Below are 10,260 nucleotides of genomic sequence, written 5' to 3'. Positions count from 1 at the left end.
GATTGGGGGGTTGGGGCACTGCCCCCTGTCACACTCAAGGCAGGGTCGATGGGGAGGTTGCGGCGCCACCCCCTGTCATGTACAGAGCAGGGCCAATCAGGAGGTTGGGGCACTGCCCCCTGTCACGCACAGAGCAGGGCCCATCAGGGGGGTTGGGGAACTATCCCCTGTCATGCACAGAGCAGGGCCCATCAGGGGGGTTGGGGAACTACCCCCTGTCATGCACAGAGCAGGGCCCATCAGGGGGTTGGGGAGCTCCCCCCTGTCACTCACAGAGTAGGGCCAATAGGGGAGTTGGGGCACCGCCCTCTGTCACACACAGAGCAGGGCGGATCAGGGGGTTGGGGCGCCGCCACTGTCACACTCAGGGCAGGGCCAATGGGGAGGTTATGGCTCTACCCCATCACACACAGAGCAGGGCCCGTGAGGGGGGGGGCGGTTGGGGCGCCGCCCTCTATCACCCACAGAGCAGGGCCGATCAGGGGTTTGGGGCGCCGCCACTCTCACACTAAGGGCAGGGCCAATGGGGAGGTTATGGCTCTACTCCGTCACACACAGAGTAGGGCCCATGGGGGAGGGGGGCGTTGCACCCTGTCACACACAGAGCTGCAGGGCGATCAGGGGGTTGGGGAGTTCCCCCCTATCAGGCACAGAGCAGGGCTGATCAGGGGGTTGGGGCGCTGCCCCCTGTCACGCAGATCCTGGTGCCGGTTGGCCTCTCAGCTCCGCTGATCCTGGTGCTGGGAGGCATATTAGCCTTTTACAATATAGGATAGAGGCCTGGTACATGGGTGGGGCTGGCTGGTTTGCCCTGAAGGGTGTCCTGGATCAGGGTGGGGGTCCCCACTGGGGTGCCTGGCCAGCCTGGGTGAGGGGATGATGGCTGTTTGCAGCTGGTCACACACCCTTCAGGGTGGGGGTCCCCACTGGGGTGCCTGACCAGCCTGGATGAGGGGATGATGGCTGTTTGCAGCTGGTCACACTGGGGTGCCTGGCCAGTCTGGGTGAGGGGCTGAGGGCTGTTTTCAGGCTGGCCAGTGACTGAAGCTCCCAACTACTCCTTTTTTTCTTTCTTTCTTTTTTTTTCCTGGCCAGCTTTAGCTCTGGCTCCAGCTCTGAGGCCTCTGCTGCTGAAAGCAGGTATCTGGTTTGTGTTCTATAATTGAAACAATGTATAACTCCAGCTCTGAGATCCCTGCTCTCTGAAAGCAGGTTTCTGGGGTTTTGTTTAGCTTCTATATTTGTTACAATGTTTCAAACTGCAAGCTCAGAGGCTGGCAAGGCAGGCGGGGAACGTTGCAGCCCTCCGTCTCTGAAGCAAGCAAGGCTCATGTTCGCTTCCAGCTGCCTGGATGCCAGCCGACATCTTGGCTGGCAGTTAATTTGCATATCTCCCTGATTAGCCAATGGGAAGGGTAGCGGTCGTACGCTAATTACCATGTTTCTCTTTTATAAGATAGTATATATATGTTTTGTTTTTTTAATTTATTGCTTAAAGTTTTACAAAGGGTATTACATATGTGTCCATTTTATCCCCCCGCCCTAGACAGTCCCCTAGCCTCCCCTATCCCCCAGTGTCTTATGTCCATTGGTTATGCTTATATGCATGCATACAAGTCCTTTAGTTGATCTCTTACCCCCCTACCTCCTGCCCCCCAACCCTCCCCGGCCTTCCCGCTGCAGTTTGACAATCTGTTTGAGGCAGCTCTGCCTCTGTATCTATTATTGTTCAAAAGTATATATATGTTTTGAAGCTCTGATATTATGTGCTTAATTCTAAAACATTCTTCAACACCTCATTTCTTTCTCTTTATGGTTCTGCTTCCATCTCAGTGTCACATTATTGACACCTCATCTTACAGTTCATCTAATTTTACAGAGAGCATAATTTTTTGAATGTTATTGAGAGTTTATTGCTAGGTCTCCTGGCTTGGTTGGTTTTATCTTGTTTGTGTGCTTGTCTTGTAATTTTTTAACTGAATCTTGGACATCATGTATAGAATAATCAACATTGAGGTAAATAGTATTTATATCTGTAAATGAGCACACCTCTTCTGTTAGGCCATTAGTATTGGAGGTTGAGTAAATCTGCCATTAGTATCAGAAGTTGAGGTGGATTTGAATTTTGTTGTTGTTATGATTACCTTCAGTGCACCACTGGCTTCAATTTCTCTAGCATTACCTTGTGTTTAGGATGGGGGTTAGGGCTCCAAGTGTTTTCCTCAATATTCCTGCTCCACCCTCAACTTTCAGTCTTTTCCGGGTGCCAAAGAGGAGGAGGTCTCTCTCCAGGCTCTTACCCCCGCCCCATAAGCAAACTTCTCATTTATTATTTGGTGTTTGCTAGCCTGGTGGTGGGGAGGGGGAAAGAATGGCTCTTTGTTTTCCCAGTCCAGCTTTGGTCTCAGGCAGATCCACTCCTTTGCTTGTGATAACCACTATTGCAGTTTGGTACATATAGTGGTTTGAATTTTGAAAAGCAGGGAAGTACAGCATGAGCAAAGGAGGAAAAGAGTTGAAAATGAATGCAACATCTAGCAGGAGCAGTAAGGAAACCAGCCTGCCCAGCAGAGTAGAGATGCAGAGATGAGTGACTCAGTTAGAACAACAGCCTGTGCACTGGAGGGTCATGGGTTCGATTCCTAGTCAAGGGCATGTACCTGGGTTGCAGGTTCAATCCCTGCCCCTAGTCAGGGCACATGCCGTAGGCAACCAATTGATGTGTCTCTCTCACATTGATGTTTCTCTCTCTCTCTCTCTCTCTCTCTCTCTCTCTCCCTCTCTCTCTCTCTCTCTCTCTCTCCCTTTCCCTCTTCCCCTTCCCTTCACTCTCTCTAAAAATCAGTGGAAAAAAAATATCCTCACTCCTCGGGTGAGGATTAAAAAAATAATAATAATTGTTTCATTAATTTAGCCAGCTTAAATTCCCTGGTCAAGTATAATAATTTCTCCCCTACATACACTCTCCTCTGTTGCCTCTCTCTGCCTTTGCTACTTCACTTGGCTAAATCCAACCCTTTGCCTACTCTGTGGCAATATCACACAATAGAACATACCTGGAGAAAATCAAGGTATGTCACAGTGACTTCAAGTAGGCCATCAAAGCCACCAGGTAATCATACCTGCCCTGGCGCATTCACTCTCTCCTTTTCTAGACCGCTATTGCAGACCTTTCCTTCCCTCCCCAAACTCCAATCTTCTTCCCCCGTCTCCAGTCTTAGCACATGTTATTGCTTCCCATTACGATGACAAAATGGAAGCAACTAGAAAAAGGCCGATATAACCTCCCACCACCAACTACATCTACCCACCTCTCTGGATCTATGATCACCCACTGTGCCTGCCCTCTCTCTTTTTTTTTTTTTAAATTAAATCTTTATTGTTCAGATTATTACAGTTTTTCTTTTTTCCCCCCATAGCTCCCCTCCACACGGTTTCTACCCCCCATCCGCCCTCCCCACCCCCCACTGTCCTCATCCATAGGTGCACGATTTTTGTTCAGTCTCTTCCCGCATCCCCCACACCCCTTTCCCCCCCAAGAATAGTCAGTCCACTTCCTTTCTATGCCCCTGATTCTATTATAATCAACAGTTTATTCTGTTCATCAGATTATTTACTCACTTGATTTTTAGATACACTTGTTGATAAATGTGTATTTCTTGTTCATAATTTGTATCTTTACCTTTTTCTTCTTCTTCCTCTTCTTAAAGGATACTTTTCAGCATTTCATATAATACTGGTTTAGTGGTGATGAACTCCTTTAGCTTTTTCTTATCTGTGAAGCTCTTTATCTGACCTTCAATTCTGAATGATAGCTTTGCTGGGTAAAGTAATCTTGGTTGTAGGATCTTGCTATTCATCACTTTGAATATTTCTTGCCACTCCCTTCTGGCCTGCAAAGTTTCTGTTGAGAAATCAGCTGACAGTCGTATGGGAACTCCCTTGTAGGTAACTGAGTTTCTTTCTCTTGCTGCTTTTAAGATTCTCTCTTTGTCTTTTGCTCCTGGCATTTTAATTATGATGTGTCTTGGTGTGGTCTTCTTTGGATTCCTTTTGTTTGGGGTTCTCTGTGCTTCCTGGACTTGTAAGTTTATTTCTTTCACCAGGTAGGGGAAGTCTTCTGTCATTATTTCTTCAAATAGGTTTTCAATATCTTGCTCTCTCTCTTCTTCTGGCACCCCTATAATTCTGATGTTGGTACACTTGAAGCTGCCCTAGAGGCTCCTTACACTATCTTCGTATTTTTGGATTCTTTTTTCATTTTGCTTTTCTGGTTGGGTGTTTTTTGCTTCTTCGAATTTCAAATCTTTGACTTGATTCTTGCAATCCTCTAGTCTGCTGTTGGAACTCTGTATAATATTCTTTATTTCAGTCAGTGTATGCTTAATTTCTAGTTGGTCCTTTTCGATAACCTCTAGGGTCTCACTAGATTTCTTGAGGGTCTCATTAAGTTTATCAGCGGTTTCTAGAAAATTCTTGAAAAACCTTAAAAGTGTGGTTTTGAACTCTATATCCAATAGTTTGCTTTCCTCCATTTCTGTCATTTGTGTCCTGTTTCTTTGTCTCTGCATTTTTTTTAATGCTTCGCTCTGTCGATAGAGTGGCTTTCTGTGCTAGGTGTCCTATAGGGCCCAGTGGCTCAGCCTCCCCAATTTCCTGAGGTAGACACTCTTGGTGCACCCCTTTGTGGGCTTTGTGCACAGTCTTGTTGTAGTTAAGCCTTGATTATTGTAGGTAACACTGGGAGGAATTGACCTCCAGGCCAATTGGCTGTGAGAATCAGCTGTGTCTGCAGTGGGAGAACTTCTGTGCTGGAGACACCCCTCCGGGGCAAGACTTGCTTCAGTGGGGCTTTGGTACTCACTGAGTCTGCCCCCTGAGTGTGTCCTTTATGGATCTGAGGAGCTGCAATCTGGATGGTCCCACTCTGACCACCGGGCACACTGGCTCCTAGATCTCTAAGGAGGTGCTAGCCTCTGCCTGAGGCTATCCAGCAGGAGCCAGCTGTGAAGCAATGCAAGTTGCCCTGGGGCCTTGGGCCAGCTGCAGTTTGTTAGGTAATTATCAGATTGCAAAGGGCCAGGCCTTTCATATGCAAAAGCCTCCATGCATGGCTTGGGTGGGGCAAGCAGTTATGGCTGTTCTCAGTCCTGCCCACAGAGGCCCCTGCTTCTCAGTGTCCCGGCAATCGCTGCAAGCACCTCCGAGAGAAAGCTGCCCTCGAGTTCCCACCAATGCCAGACAGTCCAGTTTCTCCTGCATGAGTCTGGGTCCCCAGAGACTCGCCCAAAACTGGAGCTCAGAGCTTTAGACTCCCTCCCGATTGTAAAAGACAACCGTGTCCTTAGTCTCCAGCCCTCTCCGCATGTGACTCTGTACCTCTGTAATTTACTTCTGAACCGCACCTCCTCTGAGTCTTGGTATGCTTTTCTCTTTCCTTCTAGTTGTAGAATTTCCACTCAGCCAGCCGTCCTGTGGTTCTGGATGATGTCCGTTCCATCTTTTAGTTGTATTTTTGAAGTGGTTGTGCGAGGCAGTAATCTCCGGTATTTACCTATGCTGCCATCTTGGTTTCGGCTCTGCCCTCTCTTATTATAGACAACTGTCCCTGCTCCTGGTGCCAGCCAACCTCTCCTCCTATGTACCTAGTGACATCCCCCATGCTCATGCAGGGACATAGCCCCAGAAAGCCTCCCTTCTCTCTCCAGTCACATCAATGTTTTCTTCTTTTCTGGATCAGCCTCATCAGCCTAGAAACGTGCTGATTTGTTTTTTCATAAAAAAAAAAGCAGCCACCCTCTTGGCTGCATTCTCCCCTCTCATTTCTGTTGCATCCCTTGCCTTTTCTTGACAAGAGAAGTTTCTGGACATGTTGTTCATACTCATTGTTTCCAATTCCTTTCTCCCTGTCCCTCTTGAAACCACTTCGATCAGATTGTTACTGCCGTGTCTGCACCCAGACCGCCATGATCAAGGTCACTGGTGATCTACACATTGCCAAATCCAGAGGTCAGTGTTAATGCTCATCACACCTGACCTGTCAGTAGGATGATGGGACACATTGGAGAGTGAATGGGGCGCTAGTAATGATTGCACCAAGTCCATAGGTATAAACTAGCATAGCCCAGGCCAAACCAAGACAGTATTAGCACATTTCAAGTAACTGCTCACCCCTTCCTTGGAAACATTTCTGCTCTTAGCCTTCAGGGCTGCAATTATCAAGTTGTCCTCTTACCTCCCTGACTGTTCTTTGTCAGCCTCTTTTTTCTGTCCCTCCCCATCTTCTGGTCTTCTAAACAGTGAGGTGTCTAGGGCTCAGCCCTTGGATCTATTCTCTTCTCTACTCTCACTCAAACATTCATCTGATCCTATCTCATGGCTTTAAGTACCATCCACATGCTAATGAACCTCAAATTTATCTCTGGACCACACCTCTGTCTAGAATTCAAATATCCCACTGCCTACTCTGTGTATCTAAAGACACCTCCAATTGAATATGTGTAAAAAAAATATCCCCCCACATGTGTTTCCCATCAAAATTAACGACATCTCAGTCCTCCCTGTTGCTCTGGCTGAAAACCTCAAAGTCATCATTTATGCCCTTCTTTCTCTCTCAGCCCTCATTTGCTCAGCCAGCAAACCCTGTTGGCATTTACATCAAAACAGATCTGGAATCTGACCACTTCTCATTGCCCTGCTGCTTCCAACCTAGTGTGAGTCATCAGCATCTTCGGCTGAGATATGGTAATAGCTCCCTAATTAGCCTGCTCCTAACAGGACTTCTATGCCTGCACCCTTGGCGTTCCTCAGTACAGCTTTCAGAGCAATGCTGTTGAAATGGAAGTCAGAACCATCATGTTCCTGCTGAAAACCCTCCCATAATTTCCCTGCTCATCTATAAAAGCCAATGTTCTCACTCTGAACTGCCTCCCTCTGTGCCCATTATCTCTGACCACCTCGTCTCATACCCCTTCATCCATTCCACCGAGTCCTTGGCGGTTCCTGTTCCTTCAGCCGGGATCCCCTTCCTCCAAATATTCACATCTGCTGCTTCCTCACTTCCCTTACATCTGTACTCAAAAACCCCGATGAGCCCTTCTTAAAATCCAGTCCCATCGGGACCCTGACACTTCCTGTCTCCTACCACTGACCAGCGTGGCATAGGTCTTCTGTATCCTGTCTGTTGTCTCTTTCTCCAGCGAGAATTGAAGTTCCAATATAGCAGGGTTTGTTTGTTTGTTTGTTTTTGCCTATTTCAATTGTTGCTGAATCTCCAGCACCTAGGATTTTGCTTGACACAAACTAGACACTGACACATACCTGAGTGAATTTCCTAGTAACTAAGTACATGAAATGGAGGAGGGGACGTCGCAGCTATTGCAAGTGAAAGCAGACAATTATCTTCCCACCGGAAATATTCCTTAACTGTAATAAAGCCTTTTGCAAACTGTTCTTCAGAGCAATAATGACACAAGATGTACCTGGAACAAAAAGGAGTCTATGATCAGATCAGTTGGAAAACACTGCATATGATGCTTTTAGAGATTCCTAGGGTGCATTCACATATGAAAATCTCTGCGAAGTCTTTTGGCAAATAAACACATCTTTTCTTTCCTGCCCGCATGCCAGCTTCATCTGGCCATTCTCTTAGGCTCCCAGCTTCTTCGAACGCCTTTCCTGTGTTTGCAGGGCTTCCCACATCATATCCCCAAGTTAGAACTAGAGTGCAGATCACTCAGCCCTAATATGGTGGGGTTTCCATTGGAAGCCACCTTTGTGAAGCAGGTGTCATGTGACATCCATTCCTGCACGGGTGGTGGCAGGGCAGAAGCTGTAGCGGTCACATCGGGTGGCCTGCAGCAGAGGTGGGCTAGGCCAAGTTTGCACCCAAAGGTGGTAGCAATGGCACCTTGATCTGAGCAGTATTATGGCATAATTTGGACATTATTCCTGTTTTGTCTTGTTTTAACCCAGTGTCCTGTACACATGTTTGAGTCTTAAGGGCCTTTTCTTAAGAAAATACCTATTAACTTGCAGGGACATCAGCATCCCTTTGGTGTCTGCTCCACATTGTGCTCTGAGAGTCCTGCAGTGCCCCTGCCCAGGAACCCCAGGAGCAGAGGCCGACTGTGCACCGGGTAATCCCAGTGCTTGTCAGCTCTGGGAGCCAGGCCAGGGCAGCCGTACTCCTCTCTGTACCCAGCGGACTGCCAACTGCAGCCTGCGTAGAGAACCACTCAGGTAGGTAAACCATTATCTTGGATTCTGGATTTGGAAGTGTTCTGGGATTCAGGTGGCCATTAAGAGCTGGCCTCTAGGCACCAGGAGAGAAGCTTGTCCTCATGCTCATAGGAACATCGCAGGCCATGGCCAAGGCCATCAACGCCAGCTAGCATGGCCAAGAGAAGGGTGGAGCTGCTAAATGAGTGAGTGGCCTTCATCCTCAGTGGGAGGACTGCTCTCCTGTTCTCAAACCGGGTGCTGACCAGCAAGCTTCTGCATCAGCACATTGGCCCCTCACCGAGGGGGTCTGTGGGAGGATGGCCCTAATAGCCTTCAGCATATGAGGCCTGGGAGGCTGACAGGTGAGAAGGAGCATAAGAGTCAGCATGTGCGAGGACTAAGTGAGCCACAGTGAGGAAAGCAAGGGCCAGCTATCCATGGACTTTGAGAAACAGCACAGTTTTCAGCTTAGTGGTCACAGTACATTCAGCAGAGGAGCTCTTCCTATTTTCCCTGGCATGGAGCTCACATGGATTTGGAAGACTGATCTCCCCCAGCTGAATCTAGGATGCTACAGTGTGCTTTCTTGTGCTTATTGTTTAGGAGGAAGTGGACAGTGTCGTCCAAGGAAGTTATGTGGGTAGTTATCGAATTCCCATTAGCCATTTTAAAACACTGACGATAGCCCTGTGGCTCGGGGTGACTTCAGGCTGGGAAGTCGCTCCAGTCTTTCCCTTTACATGTTCTCTGGTGAGAGCAGCCCTCCAGCGCCGCCCTCTTTCTCAACAATCACGTTGAACAGTTACAAAAGCTCAGTGAGGAAAGTATGGTTTCTCTCCTTGTAGACACCTTTTTGAATGCTCTGCCCAACAGAACGACAGGATGCAAACGTGTGCAGTGCCTGCCTAAAGCAGCGCCGCCAGCCAAACAATAGCTCAGGACGCACCTGTTAAAGCGGCTCAGATGGTGGCAGTTGGGTTTCTGTATGAACAAGTTCTGCAGGGCTCTCTTCCCCAAACGACACACACCGGGGTTCATTTTACCTTTAGGAGGTGACAGCGAATGCCAGGGTTTGCCCAGTCACTAGCAGTTCCTCCCAGTTTGGTGACCATTGTGTTCACTGGGCTGAGGGCAGCTTACACACAGGAGGCTTTGCCTTATTTGCTGGGGCCAGGGCTGTAATCGGCAGGGCTCTCCGTCAAGGAAGCCACTATCTAAAGGCAAACAAATGTGACTTTTCATCGATTCCTTCGTGCATTCATTCAACAGCCTACACTAGACACCATGTTTACGCGCCTTGTCCTATGGAGTCTAGAATGGAAGCCTGACACTAACCAAAAATTACACAGACAAATGACTCTTCTGTTCAGGGGTATGAGAGAAAGGACAATATGGCAGCACCTTGGGGGCAGGGAGCTGCACCCTGCCGGGGGTTAGAAAAGTCTTCCCTGAGAAAGTTGTATTCACTGTTGTGCAACTTAACTTCTCTGTCTTCAGGCTGCTCAGGGTGGGGCTCTAGCAGGGGCACTGGTAGCTGCTGTCATACAAAGCCACAGGTCTGTCTCTCTGAGCCTGGGACTTGAGAGGAAGGTGAGCACAGCCGGTGGTGGGGGTGGGGGGAGGAATGATGAGCAGTTTGGGGGCATTTTTGTTGATAGACCATCCAGGAAAGGCAGGACTGTAACTGATGCAGAGGAGGGGAATGTCATTCCCAGCAAAGGGAATAACCAAGACTAAGTCATTGAGTCTTAGTGGAACCGTGGAGAGAGATTTGGGTAGAAAGATGGGCTCCTTCACCCAACACTTGTTGAGCATCTACTCTGTGCCAGGAGTTTGCGTTCCAGGAGATAGTGATGAATATGACAGGTATGTGTGGCCTTCATGGAGCTCACCAATGGAGAAGGCCCATTAACTAACTTAACACACAAATCTGCAACAAAACAGCATCAAATTGGGAAAGGAGCCGTGCGGTGGTGCAGTGATGGGGAGAGCACAGTGGGCAGAGGGAGGCTGCTCCAGAGAGATGCTTGGGGAAGG

This window comes from Myotis nattereri (genome assembly GCF_964212035.1).
Source record: "Myotis nattereri genome assembly, chromosome: 3".
NCBI classification, from domain to species: Eukaryota; Metazoa; Chordata; class Mammalia; order Chiroptera; family Vespertilionidae; genus Myotis; species Myotis nattereri.
This window is presented reverse-complemented; position numbering follows the sequence as displayed.